Here is a 10,044-nt window from a genome sequence, read left to right on the forward strand (position 1 = left end):
GGAATACAATGCAACAATAAAACCGGAGAAATTTTAAAACAGACAGGTGGTATTTGTTCAGGTTTGCCTAGTAACAGAAGTGACTTTGCTTATATTTGTAAAGAAAAACGATCTACAGATATATATAAAAAATTTACAAATGAATTAAGGATACGGCTTCTTACAATTTTATGACTTGTTTAAATGTCTTTCTTGTGATTAATTTGACATGTGTCGTGGCTAAGCATTATTTAGAAGTTTCTATCATATGTGCATAATCTTATGTCCTCGATGTTACAACTGCTTATGGAAACAGAACACTGAGACGGTGTTTAAGCCCGTGGAACAGCCTTGGGCCATCTCCAGTTCTTACTGGAAATGAGCCACCAGCTGTTGCAATGTACACAGTCCAGGCTCAGTACACAGGAACTATATACTTATTAATTTATACTTATTCATTAACACAATGGTCCACAAACACAATGGCCTGGACAGAGTCATAAACAACTCCAGCAAATCAACACATTGCTTAAGGAGAATAAAATAGAGCTGCGTGATTTGATTGGCTGATGAGCTCAAACATCAATAATAAACAATTCACCAGAATCACAGCCTGCGATTGGAGGACCAGTAGTAACGTTACCACCTGACAAGCTCTCGGCACGGTTTTGATTCCATAACCTGCCATGGTGAGTCCATGGCGCTTTGGGCGTCTGGTAAAGAACAGTCTGAACCTTTTATCTGTGTAGACCATTTAAGAGAACTTGACTGAAGCAAACAAGGCTTGAGTTTTTACCCACAAGCAGTTGCACTGATGAACACACTTCACCTCCTCTGCCCCCCACCACCCCAACCTGTGTGCTAGTATACACACATTAGTCACTGCAATCTATTTATTTAAGTTTATTTTAAATCATTTTTTTTAGCTTATCTGTGGGCATCTCAGGGTTGTTCCAAACAATGTCTCGTTGTATTCTGTGTACAATGACAATAAAGTATCTAATGAAATTAATCAAATTGAGTGCGGCTTGCTCCTCCAGCAGATTTCCTGATCCATACATGACTGTCCTACATGGCATCACTACTGAACACCTGGGGCCAGATCTACGTATATGGCTTAGATATACTAGATAGTTAGACTCCAGATAGACATCTAAACTAAACCCTTAGGGTGAAACAAGCTGAAGAAGGCCCATATCTTTAAAAATGATAGTTCAGCTATGTTTTTTTATGTTCTACACTTTATAAGTTTTCTTTTAATGATTTGCTTTAGATTAAGACTGGCCTAACACAACAGACCAGTCTACAATACATGTAGCTCTGTGAAATCGGTTCCTGTGCTCCTAGGCTTAGTCACACCAGCTCAGTGAAAGGAAATGCAAACTTCTGTTCTTGGAAGTAGCCTACAATCATGAGTGCATTAATAACAGTAACAAGGAATTAATAATAACCATGTGCTTGGGTACACATACCCTGCCTGGCCTAAATGTTACTTCTGGCATTGCATGCTATTTAGTTCATCAGTGAGGACACCCAGTCCCATTCTGAACCGCCAGGGTCTTAACCCACTTTGAACATTAAACAAAGCCATCAAGGAAAGGGACTATAAGTTGTCTCTCCTACACTAAGTGTCCTTAAAAAAAGCCTTATTTCTCCTTGATTCTCTGTCTTCTGGGAGGTTTTAAGGCAGTAAGAGGCAGCCTCCAAGCTGAGGGCAATTACAGGGCAAATGGTCTCGGAGCTGTTGAAGTACTTCAGCAGCTGATCCCAGAAGATTATCATTGTAATCATCATGCTGACACTGTTTCAGTTCAGTTCATGTCTTAGGGAGAGGGAGAGTGTCACACCAGGAGTTTCGCTGGTTACCAGACAACCTCTTATAGTACAGCGGTTAAGCCCTCAAATCAAGGGGAATTGTGCACTTTTTGAAAGAAACATGAAACTTCTACCATAGTTAGGTTATACCATAAGGTTTATTTTCAGATTGGGAGGGAAGTCAAATTTGACCTCTGAGGCCCGGGAGAGGTCAAATCCAAGATGGCCGCAACCAAACACAGTAGAAAAACACTTAAGGTGTCATTTCCCACTAACTTTTGGGTGCCCATTCTGTATCTGATAACTTTGAAACCACCAGAGTTCAAGAAAATGCATTTATGTAAAGGTCAAGGTAAACAAAACATCAAAATATTCATTTTTTATGTATCCCAATTCATTTCTTTGTTGTCGCTGTATTATTCAGTTATTAGTTGTTATTTCATGAGATGTGTGGCTAATTTAATTTCTTCACAGCACAGAATTATCCACAGGTGACCCCCCTAGACCATTTTCACAGACCACCTGCAATACCACCGCTGGTTGAAAAAACCCTGCTTTAGAGAGTTGTTGCTACAGGCCACAGTACGCACAATGTAGAGAGCACTTCAATCGACATATTCTAACAGGTAAACATATTGACTATGAACAAACAATATTATTACATAATTGCATAATATTATTCATGTTGCAAATTAATTTAACCATAGCCAGGAAGGAGTTTTCCTTGGTAGTTAGCTTTTGAGGTAAACATCATGGACATTGATCAAAATAATTATCCTAGTTAAACTAAAAGACAGTCTGGAACATTTATGTGAGCTGAAGCTAGTTTATTGATTGAACAGAGTATATTGTAGATATGTCAGCTTGGTAATGTGAAATTTGTTATGGCTGAAATAGGTAATGTTAACAGAGTAGCCTAGTTAAAAAGCCGGTCAACCGGGCTTGAACACATTTGTAGCTACAGTAGCATGTTAATATAAGGCTGTGTCTTTAATTACTACTAATTCATTACTTCTTACTGTTAAAGACTATCAATTGGGAGATTGTTAGGGCAGGTTTTGTGGTGGACTGATGCTCAATGTTTGTACCATCAAGTACCATGTTGATGAAGGCCAAGAGATGGTGGCACAGCCTCTGCTGGCAGTTTTCTTTGAATGACCCGTCAAAAAGAGAAAAATGAGTTAAGGATCTCTTTTAGACTACTTGTGCTGCTCGCATTAAGTGCATGGCATCACTGTCAGTTTGACAGGCTATCATGAGAGCTGGTCCAATGTCCTTCTCAAAACTCAGGAGTGTGTCTCTTCCGCGTAAATGTGCCCTCAGATGTGGAAGCTCAGAAAGCAGTCGTTCTTTCAGTCTGGTGGTGTGTATCCGTTCACCTACAGTAAGACCAAGTTGTTCCTCACATTTCTGTCAGTGTTGTAGGTGCATGCATTATGGAAACCTGAATAACCTGCAGCAGGCTCATTGCAAAAGGAGCAAGTAGGTTCTGTGGACGGTGAATGGCTGTGGGCAGATCGCGTGTGTATAGACACAAAGAGACACAAGGCTAAGTAGCACAAGAGATGTTGGCTAAAACTCAACAAAAAAGCGTTTGATGAGCTAAGTCGGGGGAAAGTAACTACAGCACAACAACAAAATACATCGACTGTACACACAAGATCTGCCCCCAGCCATTCACCGTCCACAGAACCTACTCGCTTCCTTTGCAATGAGCCTGCTGCAGGTTCTTCAGGTTTCCATAATGCATCAAGCTACAACATTGACAGTGAGGAAGTGTGCCTTTCCATTGAGGCCAAGTACCATCACCACTGACTGTCTTCATTGTACAACAGAGCCAGGCAGGCTGCATCTAAACAAAATGATGGAGATGATTCTTGTCTACATGGCATAGCCTTTGCACAGTTAGTGGCATATCTGGAAGACATGAACAGTGATGAGAACAGTACCCCTTTCTTCAAATTGACAGATATCGCTCAGTTGTACAAGACCAGGCTGGAACAACTTGGTCTTACTGTAGGTGAACGGATTCACACCACCAGACTGAAAGAACGACTGCTTTCTGAGCTTCCACATCTGAGGGCACATTCACGCGTTAGAGACACACTATTGAGTTTTGAGAAGGACATTGGACCAGCTCTCATGATAGCCTGTCAAACTGGCAGTGATGCCATGCACTTAATGCGAGCAGCACAAGTAGTGCGCAAAGAGATCCTTAACTCATTTTTCTCTTTTGACGGGTCATTCAAAGAAAACTGCCAGCAGAGGGCTGTGCCACCATCTCTCTTGGCCTTCATCAACATGGTACTTGATGGTACAAACATTGAGCATCAGTCCACCACAAAACCTGCCCTAACAATCTCCCAATTGATAGTCTTAACAGTAAGAAGTAATTAATTAAGTAGTAATTAAAGACACAGCCTTATATGAACATGCTAGCTACAAATGTGTTCAAGCCCGGTTGACCGGCTCTTTAAAGGGACACCAGGCAAGCCTGCTGCTTTTTCTCTACGAAACTCCCCCTCGCTCAGTTCTTCGCCGGCTCTGCCATACACATGTTTGCAACAATCTCTAGCGTTTCGTTAGCCTGCCTGCTTCGGTCGACGGGTAGGATACACTGAACTTGCAAGCGGGATATTCTTCCTACAGGCAATAGGGGCGGTCCCGCCCTGTAACGAGTCATTTAACCATATACCGACTTACGAAGATGAGTAATTAACACGAAAACGTTGCCTGGTGTCCCTTTAACTAGGCTACTCTGTTAACATTACCTATTTCAGCCATAACAAATTTCACATTACCAAGATGACATATCTACAATCTACTCTGTTCAATCATTAAACTAGCTTCAGCTCACATAAATGTTCCAGACTATCTTCTAGTTTAGCTAGGATAATTATTTTGATCAATGTCCATGATTTTTACCTCAAAAGCTAACTACCAAGGAAAACTCCTTCCTGGCTATGGTTAAATTAATTTGCAACATGAATAATATTATGTAATTATGTAATAATATTGTTTGTTCATAGTCAATCTGTTTACCTGTTAGAATATGTCGGTTGAAGTGCTCTCTACATTGTGCTTACTGTGGCCTGTAGCAACAACTCTCTAAAGCAGGGTTTTTTCAACCAGCGGTGGTATTGCAGGTGGTCTGTGAAAATGGTCTAGGCGGGTCATCCTGCTCCGCTGATTAATAGTCTTGTGACATTACATAATGACGGCAGTCGCGGAGGCTTGAGGTTTCAGAACCAGGTGAATGTTGTTTTCTGACTTTTGGCTATTTTGTTGACCTTGTGGTCCGAATTACCCTTTAAACGTCCGTGGCGTGGGATGATCTATATTTTTTGTCTCCTGAAGGACAAGCATGTAATATCCCTTCTTTATGGTACTTGTCTATACAGTACATGCTATCCAAAGCCACTTAACCCTCCTGCTGTGCTCGCGGTCAAATGTGACCGATTGACAATTCTTCTCTCTAAAAAATATTAACTTTTTCTGACTACCATGAGGCTCCTTGACTTTGTTAACACAGGGGTTTTGAACACACAAAATACATTTTGATAATTCTTTATAACAATTTGAGTGTTTTATTTAACTTTAGAACACCCATGTGCATTTCCGGTCAAAAATGACCAGCCATTAGAAATGAATGGGTGAGCCCAGGCACATACTTATTGATAAGATGGACTCTATATTATGTGCTTCTGTACATTAAAACACACACACAAACACACCATCACTCCCCCTCTTTGCTTCTATGCCAGCCCCCACTGGAACCTTTCCCTAATAGAATCTTCCCCTTTCTGACTTGCATGAGCTCAAGTCAGTGAGGCCTGCAGGGCACAAATAGCAAATGGAAGTTTAATAGTGGTTGTATCCAATAAAACACAAGTTGATACAAAGGCCTAATCACAACATTAGATGATAATATGTGTGTTACTATGGATTTATAACAAGTTATAGCCTAATGCAGCGGGCATTTTTGACCGGGAACACAAAACTGGTAAACATAAAACGAACACAACAGGAGGGTTAAAACCCATCCATAACATTTGTATTGCCACCTTGGCATTAGGCCTACGTCTCCTGAAACCACTCTTTCTGACAGGCTACATAGGAAGCGTGTCTGCGCCATCTCCCGCTGTATGTTCACTTCATTCACCCGCTCACATATCTGGCACTCAAACTGTCAGAAAAGTCTGGTTAAAGTCTGGTCAAAACTGGTTAAAAAAGTCATGAGTTCTTCACCCGGTGAAACCATCGCCTGCAAGGTCCGAGAATTCACACAGTAGATTCCGATCAATCACCTCAGCCAGGATAAAGACGTTAACAGAGGAGTGAGTCTGGTGACAGTCCTGTAAGTGGCAGTACCCATTAGTCCACTCCCCCCCTGCCCACACACACATCTTCACTGTCATCACTTACATAGATCATACATACAATACTCTGCTTACAATAGTAAGTCCCTTCACCATACTTGCAGTACACTGCCAAACCCCACATACACAGCACATTATTTCATCAGGAAGCTTCTCCAACACACATATTGCACACTGCCCTCTCCCCACATACACAGCACACTATCCCATCTCCCCTGTCATCCCCCCAACACACACACCAAGACCCCTGGCAGTTGGGTTAGCCACTTGAGCCGTGGATCTGCCCAAGGTTACTTCCTTGGTAAGGGAGTTTTTCCTTGCCCCTGTTGCTCTTGGGTGCTCCTTGTTGGTGCCCCCCCCCATCCCAATCCTCCCCCACCTTTCTTATGCACACTTAATCTACTAAACCCCTCTTCTACTGCACTTTTTACCCCCATTAATGCACAAATAGGCTGACACCAGACATAATTTCACTGCATTTCTTACTTCCAGTAACTATATGCATGTGACAATAAACTTCCTTGTATCCTTGTATCCTTGTCATGTTACACTCACTGGCGCCTTAATGCAGGGGCCTACCTGGGCTTCAGCCCAGGAGCCTCGACCAATGAGGGGACTCCTAATAATAATAATGATAATCAACTAGATGTACCGCAGAGCGGTACAAAATATGACCGCCGCCCAGTCCAGCACATTTTTTCCACAAAAATAAATTACACTGAAAGGCCTATATGATTCTAACTGTCTCACTAAATTGCATTATCCACAATCAATTCTCACTGGTATCTGCTAGACAGCAAGTACCAAAACATGATTAGTTCATAGATTTCACATGTAAAATTGATTTTATACAACCCCACCTCCATCTTGCCTGTTCATAATTCTGAGAAATTCTTGATTGTTTGTGTTATGTTTATGTTATGTGTGTGTGTGTGTGTGTGTGTGTGTGTGTGTGTGTGTGTGTGTGTGTGTGTTTGTGCGTGCTTGTGTGTGTGCCTGCGTATGTGCCTGTGCATGCAAGCGTACATATGTCTACTGTGTGAGTATGTGTCATACGTATGATTACTGTGAATGTATGTGTGTGTGTATCTGGTTGTGCACATGTGTGCACATGAAATAAGTTAACATGACCCCAGGAGGCAAACATACAGAAAAAAATGGTCATCCTAAACCCCACGGTTTTCGAGATATTCACAGAAAACTGTGTCTGCCCTACCCTCCTTTCCGGGGTCCAGTCCAGCGTGGGGTGGCTACAGATCAAAACGAAAAACGATGGTTTCATGCTATCCATGTGGGCTTACATGCCCACCAAGTTTCGTGTACCCCGGTCTTTCAGTGTCCCGGGAATCATTGACGGAAATTTGGGCATGCGAAAAAGAAGAAAAAAAAATAAAAAATCTGACTAAACCTATAGCCGCCGCTTCGCTGCACGGCGGTCATAATAATATTAAACGGCCGTGTCCATATTCGCGGCGTCAGTCATAGCCTACTCTGGAGCTAGCCTAATTGAGCACATAGCACTGCTCTACAATGACATCCATGCAGAGGCCCCCTTTGTTCCAACGGTAGAGGAGCTAGAGGAGAGGCTGAAACTGAATGACAAACTTACAAACTCTGGAGATAACGTGGGTATGTCCATATGTGTAGCCTAACGTACACAACTTAGCCAGCCAGAGTTGTAAGAGTTCAACGCTTGTTTTCGTGCAGTAGGCTAGCCTTTTTGATAAGATGTCAGGGGTAGGCTGACGTGATTAAGGAGGGCTTTCTGTTCCTGTTTATGTAAAGGTTTTACATAGGCTCAATAATGATAGGTTACACTGCATGTTATAGGCTTTATTAACCAAAAGCGCACGTTATGTAAATAGGCGGGTCAGATCGCGGGCCGGGTATCATTTAATCATTTAAGGGGGGGCCTTAAAAACATATAGCCCAGGGGCCTCAGGTGGTATTAAGGCGCCCCTGGTTACATTATTAACAAGCGCCGTGAAGTGCGGAGGACGGTGGAGGAGCAGTTGGTTGATGCAAGGCAGAGAGATGACAACCTAACCGCCAACGGTGCGTCGACGCTTCTCAGCCCTCTCCAGCGCACTTGGTTCAACAAATTATGCTGTCGCAATAGATCACTTGTTAATACTGCCCCGTAACATAATAGTAGGCTATCTCGAACACAACGAGGATAACCAGTCATCAGTCAGCTTTACAGACACAAATGTATCTTTCTCACACTAATGGAAACAAAAAAATCTGTGTAGTCCTGTATAACATGTAACAAGATATCAACATCTTATATTGCCTATATTTACTCCTGATTTGCTTCTTGTTTCACATTCAATTGAAAACTCTTATATAGGCTAGGTATAGCCTATGACAAGAGGAGAGTATGTTTTGTAACGATGCGCTACATTGGTTTACCCTAACATCTAATTGTTTTCCACTAATTGCTTTCGAAAAAAATACATCCAAATAGGATCTCCGTGATTCAATTTCGCAAATCGTATCAGTAGCCTATTAAAGTAATCTACCAATGTAACAGTGTCTAGCCAAGACCTGGTTCACATGAAGGCTATTTCACAAAGGGCTTGTTCACAAAGTCATGCCAATATCATCAAGACTGATACGTTTCATAATGTTCCTATACAACCGCCCACTCCGTATAAACTCCGTTTTAAACACTTTGTTGGGTTGTCTATGTAGGCTATATCACGGTGTTACATAATGATATCAATTCATCAGCACGTTTTAGAAACAGAACGTTTTAACAAACATCATAAGTCTCTAAACTTCATGGCAAGACGACAACTGCACCTAAATTACATAACGAGTCTGCTTGGAGTAACACCAGAAGATAGCAATGCCTAGAATTCAAGAGCCAAATAATTTGTTTTTCAGTCGTTTACGTGCAGTCGTTTTTGGTGACATTGGGATGTTATTCTACGATATATCCTAATATAGACGCTTACTGCTAATTAATCTATGCTAGTTAATTTCTTAAGTTAAAATGGACAGAGCCAGCGATATGCAGCCTAATATAAACAGTCATTCATATCTTACCGGTTGAAGAGTATGACGAGTATTGAACGGAGAACAGTTTTCTATCCAAATGCTTCATGTGACTTTAGTCCTGTTAAGTCAAAGCGTTATTTACCACTCCAGACCTTCTATGGCAACTTTGTAATTCAATTGCAGTAGGGCTTTGCAGGTGTAGTGAAAGCCTTGCGCGCTTTTGACTGGACGGCCGGGTGCAATTGAAGTTTCCAGGCGGATAAATGGGCAGTCAAGGGTATTCCATCACCAACTGCGTCTATAGCCTACCCTCTACCGCACGCATGAACATTCGCACAAATACGCGTGTGCAACTGCGGGTCATCTGGATCGCCGCGAATGTTTTTCTCTTAAAGACACACTCACGGACGCTCATACACGCGTGTGCATGTGTGATTGATAGGATGACAAATAATGCATGCTGATCAAGTAGCACAGCGGTTTGTTGGAAAGTAGTTTTTGGTCATATGGCCATAATCGATGTTAGCACTGTCAATGTCAGTCTCAGAAACTCTGAGAGGTACCGGAATGACGTTGTTTTTACACATAGGCTGTTTTCTCCACTTCAGAATGAAGGTGACCATCTCAACCACTAAAATGCTACTCCCTATCTTTTCACTCAAATTGATTGCTATTCCAGAGTAGTGACATGCACTTGTCCTGCACCCAGGTCAACACAGTATCTTTCCAAAACTGTGAAATGGACCCAGGGTTGTTGCAGCATTAACTGAGGGGACAGGAGAATTATCTGTATTACCATTATGTATATGCTGCATCAGTGAACCCTCTTAACCTCGTTCATCAGTCACACTGTAAGCTTGCTAAATAC

The 10,044-nt window shown here is 42.0% G+C and overlaps 1 protein-coding gene across 1 annotated transcript in view; it reads right to left on the reverse strand.

Moving 5' to 3' along the window:
- gipr (gastric inhibitory polypeptide receptor) overlaps positions 1-9,481 on the reverse strand; it is a 58,479-nt gene extending 48,998 nt beyond the window's left edge. The window contains exon 1 of the mRNA XM_048264053.1: positions 9,225-9,481. The gene's annotated coding sequence lies outside the window, so the exon portion shown is untranslated. The remainder of the gene's footprint in view (positions 1-9,224) is intronic.
- Positions 9,482-10,044: the final 563 nt, after the last annotated feature.

Source organism: Alosa alosa, chromosome 15 (genome assembly GCF_017589495.1).
Source record: "Alosa alosa isolate M-15738 ecotype Scorff River chromosome 15, AALO_Geno_1.1, whole genome shotgun sequence".
NCBI lineage: Eukaryota > Metazoa > Chordata > Actinopteri > Clupeiformes > Clupeidae > Alosa > Alosa alosa.